Raw genomic sequence first — 12582 nt, 5'->3', positions numbered from 1 at the left:
AAAGACCTGGTTCTCCAACCAGTGAAAGTAACCATCAGGAAATCGAAAAACTGCCGCTCCCTCATCAGGATGCCGGGCCATTGCCGCAACCCACCGTGTCAACTTAGGCTCCCAAGGAGGCCCAACTGGAACAGTAAGATGCTGGGGGATCAGCATTGGAACTCTCTCTAGGGCAAAGCTCACAACTAAAGGCCCATATCCAAAGGTCTTCAATTGTCCGTTCTTTGCCCTAGTTAGTTGGCCCTTCATATTGGCCAACACAGCATCGCACCAGTTGAAAATGGTGCCTCGGAAGCAATCTATAGCCCTCCGCATTTGGGAACCAGTAGCTATGTGCAAAGCGGCAGCACCGCAAATTTTGGTAACTGTAAAGGCTATTACCATAAGTTCAGGTTGGGATATGTATTTGATTTCTATCCCCTTCTCCTGGTTTTGATTGTTGCACCACTCTAGCCGGAGACTAGCAAGGGATTGGCCACCCGGCCTAGTCCCGAATAAAGACAGTTGCTCGCCCCTGTTAGGCAAGCCAGTGAGAAAATATATGTCGGAGGGCTCTACCTCGAGCTGGTGCTCTCCGATGTAGAAACATTGATCCTGAATGTTCCACCTTTCAACCAGCCACTCTAAGAATGGCACCTGGGCCCTCATGCCAGGTATGGCCCAGTACTTGTAGAGACCGCATGCCTTTAAAGCGTCAATAGAAGGTTGATGACCTATTGCGGCCAAATCGACATCTTCGTGTTCTTTTTCACGCCAATCTAGCATGGTGGGCAATCTACACACCAAAAAACATTCATTAGAATTCATTAAATAAAAATTTGATGGTTAGATTTTTGAGTTTGGGGTTTGAAAATCCGCTTTGCGCGGAGCACGCACCCCGCGTTCAGAAAACAGAGCGGGGGTACGCAGCTGTTCTGAAGGTGGGCTGCGTACTCGGACCTTTTTCCCATATACGAAAAATTCGGGGTACGCAGGTCACCCATGGGGCACCTGCGTACCCCGAAAAGCGGACCCTAAAACCCAAAACCCTCTAAAAAATCAAACTAAACCTTTAAATGAAATTCTAAACGGATGAAATTGAAGAGGAGGATGTTGTGAAATACCTGAAAGAGACACGCTCGATTCTGACGGTCGGATTCTCCGCAAAGTCCACGGGAAGTTTCTTGTCAAAAGCCCTTTTCTCACCCTCAACAGTAAAATGGTAAAATGACATGGTAAAAAGTCTTTTTATAGGTTTTTTGGATAAATGAATGCTAAGTTTGTTTATTTTTCACCATGAAAGGATATTTTTTAATGTATTTTTTCCTATCTTAAACAGGTATGAGTAATGTGTTGTTTTTGTGCAGGACAAAGGGACTTTAGGGTAAAATCATCATTTTTCACGAACCAAGAAATCAGAGTCATCTTTTAAGCCCTTTTCTGACTCCTAAAACATGAAAAGATTGCCGAGATTTTCTTTTACACTCGTTAAAATGGAATTAAAAGACGGTCCTCTTATAGCCCTTTTCTGCCCGTAAAAACAAGAAAAGATTACCGGATTTTTGTCGTTTCAAATTCGATACTGGAAATAAAACGACGTGTTCTTGATCGCTTTTTACTTTTTATGTCAAAGGCACTAATCATGAAAGTACTCCTTGGTCGCAAGATCAAGCGGTTCTCTCAGGTATGATTTTATACTTTTTCGGGCTTGAGAGACACAAATTTATGAAAAAGTTCACCTTGGAGTCTTCTTTAGTTTTTTTAGACTCTCTAAAATTGAAAAACGCCGAGTTTCTCCTATACTGGACTCGTTAAAATTTCACAGTAAAGGAACTGTTCGATTACAAACAGGAACGGACCACTCCTTCTTAGGGTTCGAATCTAAACTAAGTTGGACTCATCTGAAGGATGAGCTTATAATCAAGCATATGTTATCCTCCTCAAGCTTGTAAAAAATAAAGAGGTACTTGCCAGAAATGGTGGGGGAAAAGAGAGAAGAATGAACCTATTTGTTATCCTTTGTTACAGAAGAACCTCCTTTGTTACAGAAGAACCTTATCACCTCTCTTGAACACGACACTTTTCATTCACCTGGGTTGGGAAATCATTTGCCTTAAAGTTGATCAAACCTCTTTGAAAGTCTTCAACCGTTTCTGGGTATTAACTTTGGGTCAATTGTCACCAAGCCATCTGTCGTGTCGTTATGTGTTCAAGAGGTCTCTGCAAATAAACCATTCATATGCAAAATACTTGTCATCCATTTTGACCATCCCTGAGTCAGTCCTTACAGCAACATTTCTTCAACTTGAACTATGATTTCGTGTTGTGGGCTTGCCTGTGACGGGTCGCTTTCTATCGACATCAGCACATTATCTAGAAAGATGACTTAGAAATCGTCAGTACCTTGAAGTCTGCATGCATCAATGGCAGATTTCTCGCCTTTGACGACAATTTACATCATTGAATTTCGATCAAAGGATTTCGTGACGTGTTTGACATCAACCCATTTATTCACATTTCATGGATTGTACTGGGTACTTTGAGAACCATTGACATCACTGGTGGTCTCTCTCACACTTGTTAACAGTTTACATCATCGACTGGTAATCAAGTGGTGTCTACCATGTTCGACATCAACTCATTTATTCGCATGGATAGAATCGTACCAATTCGGGAAGTAGAGATGAAGACCCTGGATCTAGTTTCCACCATCCAGGCTGCGAGGAGTTTTGTATTCATTATATAGTAGACTTATCATAAATAGATGGCTGCGTCCATACTGTGTCTACAAAAGTCTATGATTGTGATGTACTGCAAAATCATTCTTGTATCAGAGCAGTAGTTAGATTGTTAGTTAAAGTTTTCAATCTGAGTATGGGAATGCCTACCTCAGCGATGATATCATCTTATATATGTATTTTGTGTTGAATATTTTCAGTTTCTGACCGGGCTCTCCGCAAGATACTCCTTGAAAAGATAAAGTACTTCACCCTTCCTAGATCATATAAAACCCTAATCTACTACAGGCTTCGCACTTTAGGGGGCAATCTGTTACACTAAAAAATGTCACCATGACTATTTACAGTTATTATGGCTCCATCCACTGTCATACTATCCTCCTTGGCAAGTCTCATGCCTCTGCTCTTCATGTCAAACTCCAAGGAAGAGAGAAAAGTCATTTAAAGTCAATTATCTCTGGTACACAGTTTCTCTTAGCTTTACCTGCGTGTACGCAACCCAAGTTCACAATACCTGCGTACTTGTACGCTCTGTATGTCAAGGGGTGGGTGTGTACCCCTGTAAAGGTCAAAAGGAGCGAGTTTCATCTTTAAAAAGTTACTTGTGGTCATTTCTAGAGCATTCTAGAAGCTTGTTTGACGTGTATGAAGCGCCTCCAGATGGTTCATGTACCCAAAGAAAGAGGAACTTATCCCATGAAGAGGGGAGCTATCCCATTGAAAGAGGGGCTTATCCCATCCATGGTGGAGCTAATTAACTTCCTCTAGAGCACTATAAATACAGGCATTGGGCCAGAGGGAGAGAGGTTGAAAGCTGAACATTCCTAAGGGTAGATGCTGCTGGAATTAGGACTTCCTTGTAGAAGCTTGTGAGAGATTACCATCTTTGCTTGTTCCATTTGGAAGTGGGTGAGCTGATCAGAGTAAAGGAGAACTCTTGTGGACCTGTTGATGCCCCGAAAATCGTTGCAACAACATTGGGGAAACCACCCGGTCTGGACCTCAGTGCAGCTCCTTTTCCGTTTGGAATAGTGGCTCCGACTGGGGATAATGGGACCAGTTTCCCAAGAATTATAAGTAAACGGGATGGATGAGTGACTTATGATATAGGATGGTAGTAAGCGAACAGCTAAACTATAGGCGAAATATAATAACTATAATCTAATCCCGGGACTTATCAATTGGTAAAGCGTAGCGTTTGATAATCTGTGCTTTAAGGCAGGCATATAGATGACTCTAACACTAAAGCATAGATGTTTAAACCATTTAAGATTGCTCTGCATAATTAGTTATGCAGAGCGATAATAGCGAATTACTACACTTAGTCATTTATATCATTGATACATGCATGAGTGAGAGAGATAACAAATCACAAAACATTCAATAGTGAAACGAAATGAAGATTTGCTGTTATATCACATACATGTGTTCAACAATAGCAAAGATAATAACACAGCAATTCATATAATAAGAAAGAACACAGATGCAGATAATAGTACCATGTAAGCTGCTTGATCAATCCAGTATATTAATCACTATGTCACAGTCCTTCCTTCAAATCAGAAAGCATTCCAAACAACAGACAGTCGTGCGCAATTGTATAAAACAGCCTTCTAATCAAAATTAAGAACTATTGGTCGAGTTTCACAAAAGAATATAGACTGAAGCACAATACTGCAAACTTCAGCCTTTAAGTCTGTTACAAAATTTTACGACCCTTTCCAAAACAATGAAAGGGTCTATAAATACTATGCTAATCTAAATATCTAAAAAACTGAAAAGCTATGAAATTGGCATCAATAAATGTTTTTTTTCATCTTTCTTGGCGATCTGGCAGTCGGCGGCAATGCTTCATTCGGTGGCTTCTTTGCCTTTACTTCTTAGCTGACATATCGCCAGCATTGGCTCTACTTCTGGTGGAGTGTTGAGACGCGACGTGAGCTGGGCATCATATGTGGCATCTTGAATGTCGGGGATCAGGCATCCGAGGGCATCTGTTAAACACTTGAGAGCAGACCTTTGAGTGTGCGGCTTGATCAGAAAGAGCCAATATGCTTCAGAGGTTAAAGTATTTACTCCGGTAATTAACTTCCTCTATTCCTCCAAGTCATGATAACTTGTTTGTTCAATCATGTCTGCTGTTGTTATGCTTCCAGGTGTGCACTGGGAGATCATGTTTGCCAAATAAAGTGTATCATTGACTAGATCAATCATATTGCTGGCAATTATTTTACACCTGGAAGCTGCCCTTTCTGCTTTCCTTACCTGAGTGTTCCATTCCGTGAAGAGTATGTCCTTGTACGTTTCATGGATTCGGGACAAATTTGCCGCTTTTCCTTCTTCAGTATCTTGCCACTCAGGATAATCGGATATGGCTTCTTCGGCCTGATCTAGCTCATTTCTGGCTTTCTCTATTTGCTCACAAACTGCTGCAGATGTTTTGCATAATGGTTCAGCTTTAGTAAGTTGTCGACAAAGAAGTCTGATCTGAGACAGTAATGCGCCATTTATTTGAGCTGCCTCTGCTCTGAAATCTTTCACATTCTGGGTGCCCTTGATACCTTCGAGCTGTGCTGATAGTTGAGCTATTCGCTCATCTTTTGATTTCATCATCGGCTCATTTGATGCTTTCAACTGTGACAATGCCTCCGACAATTCTTTTTTCTTTTGAATTTCACTTTGGTCTATCCTTTGTTTTTCAATTTCCAGTTGCTGGGTTAACAAATTGTTTTCTTGCTGTTGTGCCAACAACTGCTCTTCCACCTGTGCTGCCTTGTTTTTCGCCTCAATTACCTCTGCCTGTAATGCATAAATTTCATGATCCTTAGTCTTCAACAGAAGACTTACCTCTGATGCTTTGTCAATAGTTGTCGCAGAATAAGCTCCCGCAAATTGCGACAACTTTGTTAGATCATTGGAGGGATCCAATTCCTCCTTCCAGACCACATTGCCCGTGACTGTTTGCTCAGGAAAGATAGAAGGTTGATCAAGCCTTCGTCTTTTCTTAGAGCGCTTAACAACGGATCTATGTTTTGGGCTATAGAAAATATCCAGGGGAGGAATTTCTTCCACCTGGAGAACAATTTGATCGGAAGGGTCTTTATTGATTATCTCGACATCCTGTGAAATGGGTGGGCCGCTGGTTCCTCCTAGAACCTGAGAAGAAGTTGTATCGGGTGCATTGCTTGTTTTAGAGGTGTGTGTGTCTAAGGAGCCTTCCCTACCACTGATAATGGAATCGAATTGGTTCCATTGTTTAATCAATTCAGGATTGGTGGAGGTTTGCTTATGTTGCTCTGTTGGAGCTTTGCTCCGTTCTTTTTCTTGTTCTAACCTCTGCTGTTCTTCTAGTGCTTTTCGTTGCTGCTCCTCTTGCGCTTTCCGCTGCTGCTCTTCTTGCTCCCTTTTCTGCCTATCTGCCAATTCTTTCTTTATTTTCTCTTCTTCTTTCTTCTTCCTCTGTTCCTCTATCTCTTTCTGCTTTCTTTGCTCTTGATCCTTCTGTGCCTTTTGCTGTCTTTCTATCTACTCCTTTTTCTGCCTCTCTGCTTGCTCTTTCCTTTGCTTCTCTACCTGTAGCTTCTTTTGCCTTTCCTCTGATTGTTTATCTTGTTCTTTAGTTGTAACAGGAGGTGGACGTATCTGTTGCCGACCAGGCTCGCTTGAGGAAGACGCTGGGGTTGTGGATAATAAATCTAGAGGCTGAGTTTGCAACCTCTGCTCCCTAAGTTTATTAAACTCAGCTAACGTCTCATCATTGTATTTCATCCGAGCAAGCTCTTTGGCATGGCCGATTGTATCGGCGGCGATGAACAAGTCGTCAAACATATCCTCTTGATGATCAATTTTTGTTAATTTCACCTGTTCTAGGGCAGTATAGGCAGTTTGGTTTGGATCATAGAATCTACTTGGGATAGTGGCCAGGGATAAAGTTTGGATCTTTGTTGCTTCTTTTTCTGCATGCTTGAGATTAAGCAGAGTAAAAACCCCAATTCTTAAAGGAAAAGAGGGCCAACCTCTCTTCTTCTCCTCTTTGAGAGTTTGTGTGACACTCTCGGCCATAATCTGGTAGGAGATTTCCCGGGCTAACAGTTTGTCTGGGATATATAAAGGGAGAACGTGCGGCCTAGCTTTGCTTCCAAAAACTCTAATATAGGTGAAATGCTCCTCCCCGAACCAGCTTGATATGGCTGTTAAGTCAAAAGAAGCTTCATAGGAAATTCTTGGAATGGGTTTGTCATAAATAGAATAGTAAATGGGCACCATGAAACCATTGCAAATTTGGTACAAATGGTCCTTGTAAGAGGACTTCCACAATTTCTGATGGTATAAATGAATGGGTGTTGGATCTTGGGTGGTCCATCTCCAACCGAGGACAGGAAACTCAGAATTAAAACACAGGGTATCCATAATGTAAGCAGTATAATAAAATGGTGGGATTTTCCTTTCGGTGACTATGGTTTTGGCTCTAAATTCACGAACAGCTATGACCAACTTATCAGAAAGAATAGTGGCCCAATCCATAATTATACTATTGATAGGCGCTTCCATTAGGGGAACCATGTCAATATTGATATTAGCAGAGTCATGTAATCCCCACAATCTACACATCATAATCCCCGCATAGCAATAGGGAGAAGCCAAAGAAGCGTTGGAGTACTTACCCGAACTTTCATGCTTGTGTTTGGCTGGGTTCTGCCTCCAATCTCGGATGGGTTCAGATGGTGATTCATTTTCTTTTGCGAATTTCTCCACGAATGCTCTGTTATAGACTAGCTCCGGTCTAGGCAAATGATACATTCGCCTCAGGTCATCAGGCTTGAACGACCCGAAAATCCTTCCATCCCCTGTGTGAAAAGTTCTATCAGTGATGGGGATTTCTTCAATTGCCCAGCACACCACATCTGTGTAAGGGAGGACCTGCTCTCTGGCTACTATTCTGTGCAAAAAGGAGTCGGCCAAGTCTTTTAGGGTTGCATCGGACTTCTTTTGTACATCGACAGTAACCTCTGTCACTGTCTTCACCGGTTGCTCGGCCTCTAACAGATTATATGTGCCCTGCCATGTGGTCCTAGCAAGACCAGTGCACGTAGTGTCTGAGATTAGGCCTTTCTTCGAAATTGTGGCAGCTTGACCTGCAACAAGTGTTGCAGTGGAACTAGCAGTCCTCTTGTGTTTCTTCCCCATTATGTTCAGGATTTTCTCAACAGACGAACTCTACACAAATGCAAGAGAAATCGTAACACGAAAAATAACGATGACAACCACAATGGGAAAGATATATATCACTTGAAGCGTGGCGATATTAATTTTCAAAAGTGGTTGCGGATCTAATCACTGGGAAGACATCGCATATGCATTAATGGTGCTTTAAGGCTTGCTACCCATTAAATGACCATTACACTGTTATTCGGCTGAATGACCCCCTAACGCGTGCAACAGATATTTTAATGTTTTAAACGCAAGTGTTCGTTAATCGAAGGGGCAAAGTTTTAAATACGCATGCATTACCTTATCCCTGCATTTAACGGCATTTTGAAATCTGCACTTTATCAACCGGATTTAAATATAACTTTAAGGCTTGAAGCAATCACTTTTTAAGAATTCTGATCACCGATGAACGATATCGCATCGCATCGGGGGGGTGAGTTATACTATCGTTTGGAAGAGGTCCTGGCGAACGCCGATTGCGACATCGCATCAGACTAGCGCGTGAAAACATAACCAGGTGCATATTAAGTGATTTCCCGACTTCCGATTGCGATATCGCATCGCATCGGGGGTAAGACCTGAGCGCCTTATCAAAGTGCATGGGATTCCGCCGACGGCCGATAGCGATATCGCATCGGGTCGGGGTTTATAACTTAAAGCCTTTTTCTACAAGAGGCAGCGCCAATAGCCGATCGCCGATATCGCGTCGCATCGGGGTGTAAGATATGTGCTCTTTTTAGGTGTGCATTGAATATCTCCGATCGCCGATAGCGATATCGCATCGGCAAAGACCAAAGTGTCATTTAAATGCGTCTCTCTTGTTATTGCGATATGCGATCTTGCGATCACTTTATCGCAATAACCCAAAATTGTTTAATTATTGGAATATTATCATTCAAAAAGGCTTAAATTCATAAACTCATTTGATTATCATACCTTTTTCGAACAAATTCATTAATGCCAATTAAATTTTTAAAAGGGACCCATTTCATATGTTGATTGTTTGTGAATGAAGATGATATGAAATGGGGGGTTGTTGTAGAGCACAACAGGACCCTGGGAGGAACTTGCACAACACCAAGGCTCAGGTTGTAATGGTTTCTTTTGTTACCTTTTAATACAAATTAGTCCATTCTTCTCAACAATTTGTTATTTATGAGTTATTTCATATACTCCTTGTTCTATATGTTAAATATGTTTTATTTTATGTGATATTCAAGTGCTATTTAATCGTTTGATTGTTAGTGAATGCAGGTTTCGAAGAGAAGGAGGAGCTCATCTGGATCAACGAAGTTGGACTACTACAATAGCGTTGGGTTACAGGTAAGATCTAAACACTTGATTTCTCATATTGTAATGCATATTTAGAGAAGGATTGCTCTTATTTGTCTTGTTTGTCACTAGAAAGTCTTAGGCTTCTAGGGAGGTTTGCTTTGTCCGCAAATTTGACTCTTTCCGCATGACAACGTCACCTCCGTATTGGGACCCACTACTGACATCATTCTGACGTCATCACTCAAAAAGGTGCGAAAGGCGAAAATCGTGCTTGGGAAGCCCGGATTCAAATTCTGAGGCAGTTTTTCATGCGCGATTAGTGCCTAGCGCTAATCACACATGGCTATGGGAAATGGGCCAAAATGGAAAGCCCCTCGTCACGCAGCCCCCAGCAAGCCCGAAAGGTGCAAAATGACCTATTTTTCTTCGCGAAGCATTCAGAAAGGGGCAAACACACTTTTTAAAGCAACAGAAGGCCAAACAAATGACATGAAAGATCGATGGGACAGTCTAAACCATTCAGAAGATATTAAAGACTCCAAGATCAGCGTCAAAGAGTATAAGGAAGCGGCAAAGAGTAACAGTTTAGCAACATCAAATCAGGTGAAATTTAAAAACCTTCATCAAAGTCAGCAAAGCAGTTAAGGCCATTTAAAATCCTATCTAGTCGGGATTAGTGCACATTAATGCCAGCAAAACAGCAAGAAAACCAAGTTGGAGGTGGAGATAAAGGACAAATCACAGTTATTACAGGAGGACTACACCGAGCCACCCAGGACAGACATTAACTCAGTTTTGATACAACTGCCCTTAGCGCAGCTCAAAGATATTTTCATGCATTTATTTCTGGATAAGATTAGGTTAAAGTAATCATTTTCTTTTAGACCTATTTAGGTCAACTGTAATAGATTAGTTTTTGGATAATTTTCCCTATATATACCAACCCTCTGTATTGTTTAAAGGGTTGGTTGGTTGATAATCCTCATTAGAGACTCGCACTGGATATCTGAGATATTTTACTTAATCAAAGATTGCTGAAAAGCTTTGGAGGAATGACTGTCTGCTCTGTGTCTAATGCTTTGAAGAATTGAATGCGGAATTCTTGTGCTGCTATATCAATCAATAAGTTTTTCTTACCTCTGTTATTTCGATTTCACATATGCTCAAGTCACAGAACAAAGGATTGGTTTAGAATTTGCTTGGTTGCACTCTATGCTTAGTTTTTGTGGCTTCTTAATGTTTTCCTCTTGAATTAGGCATAAATATGAATTCTGTTATGGCTCATGTTTGACCTATTTTCATATATGAATGACTGTTATCTAGGAATTCTTAACTGCTCCTAGATAGGGCTCATTTGTCTTCTTTCTGCTAATCTGAATGAGAGATTCTTAATTGACCCTCATTCCTTAGCCTTTAATCCATCTCTTTTACCTTGAATGATTGTTTCATACGCAGCTAGCTTGCTCCATATTCCTTCTTGTGACCAAGAAAACGCACCAGCAGTCCTACTCCTTGACTCCACGCCCAATGGTTCTAAAACTTTCATGCTGTCCCTGCTTCTTTACTTGAAAGCATCATCCTTCCCACCAAAAAACAAAACAAAACCCCTTGAACTCAATAACTAGGCTAAAAACATTATCAACAAAGCTAAGTCCGAAAGAGAGAGCCCTGAACAATGTAAACTTTGAAATAGGAACTGATACTGTTACCCGTTTCGTAGAGATAGCAAAAAAGTGACCTGATTTTGAAAAGGGGTGATGCAGAACACACATGTTTTTTTTAGAGCATAGTTATTGCCACTTTAACTTTTTTATGTACATTACGTTTTAGAATGGTAGTGATTTTCATGCTGATTTAAAAAAGTGGGTATTCTGCATCAGACCCTTTTTTTAAAAGACCTATTTTTTGACTTTAAATTTTCTAATGAATGAAATGTAAATAATTATTTTGTAAATTTAAATTTTTTGAAGTGGTCGTTTTCTTCATATTTTCTTGTTTTTTATTCTCATTTTAATTTTTTTGTAGTGAGGTTTTTATTGTTTTGCATTTTTAAATTAGAAGGTCGATATTTTGAATTTTCGATATTCTACATATTTATACATCCTTAATTAATTTTTCAATCTACATGAAATAATTGTTTCTAAAAAACAATATTTTTTAACAATTGGCATAAAAATAACCATTTTTAACATAAATATAACTAAAAAAACTACACGTTTTGATAATTTTTTGCTAAAATTGACATGTCAAAATCACAATTTTTATACGAAAATTTTAACTAAAAATGGTTAAATAATAGTTTTTTTAATGAATTTCATGTAAAAAAATAATAATAATCACTTTTCTTTTTCAAAAAATAATGATTAAATAATTCTTTAAGTTCTGTCGCATTCTTCTAAGTGGAAATCACCAAAAAAACGAACAAATTAAATTAATGCCATTAAAATTCAAGAGCCCAAATATTTTCAGGTTCTGTAAACATCCTACCTCTGGTCAAGTCTTGGTGCTATGAACATCACAACTTCATATTGACCCTTTTAACTGGAAAATAGTTTCAGGCCATGGCCTTGATCCTTTAAAAACCTAATATTATTTCCTTTAATGTAATAGGTTGGACATTTAAATATAAGGTGCTCTTTTGTTTCAAATGTTAGATATAAAAACCGTAATTGTTTTTATCTTTATAGATGTCTACTTTGCCTTGACTTGTAGTTGATATGATCTATTGAATTAAAAAAATATCGACTCCACTAATTTTGCTCTCTTGATGAAGTTTACATGATATTGATCATAGTGTTTTTACCATTGCATATAAGATCCAAATTCTTGTTTTTGTGGTTCTAAAGGAACATGTAGACAAATATTGGAGAATATGAGATTATTGCCTTATTTTAATAGATTCATTAAAAATCATTTTTATTCATTTTGTAGTGTATTTACATGTAAAAAGTCTCATTATTATTTTATCTAACAGGAGGAAGTTTGAATATGGAGGATTCATCAACGAATAGCCCAAGGCGAATGATTTTTTTATCTAGGGAAAGAGCATTTGTATCCATATTGGATGATGAAAAAGAAGGTAGATTTGCTTTATCAAACAAACAAGGTGCAAAGCTTTTGGAGGTTTTATGGATTTGTGGGCTCTATCTCGACCATTGTGGCTGCAGGTGAACCAACTTGCTTAGAAATACTTCTTAAGAGGATTTATGAGTCACTCATTTAGTCACAATTCATAGTTCATTAGTTGAACATTTTGAAATAGAAATAACACCCATTACCAATGAATTGTTTTTAGATTAAAAACTCTTACGTAGATACCTTATTATTTAATTTCGTATACATATAGGATAGATTCTACCTTATTATTTAATTTCGTATG

The sequence above is a fragment of the Pinus tabuliformis genome, chromosome 5_2 (genome assembly GCF_031772625.1).
Source record: "Pinus tabuliformis cultivar Carrire ecotype Pingquan chromosome 5_2, CPIR1, whole genome shotgun sequence".
Taxonomy (NCBI): domain Eukaryota; kingdom Viridiplantae; phylum Streptophyta; class Pinopsida; order Pinales; family Pinaceae; genus Pinus; species Pinus tabuliformis.
This window is presented reverse-complemented; position numbering follows the sequence as displayed.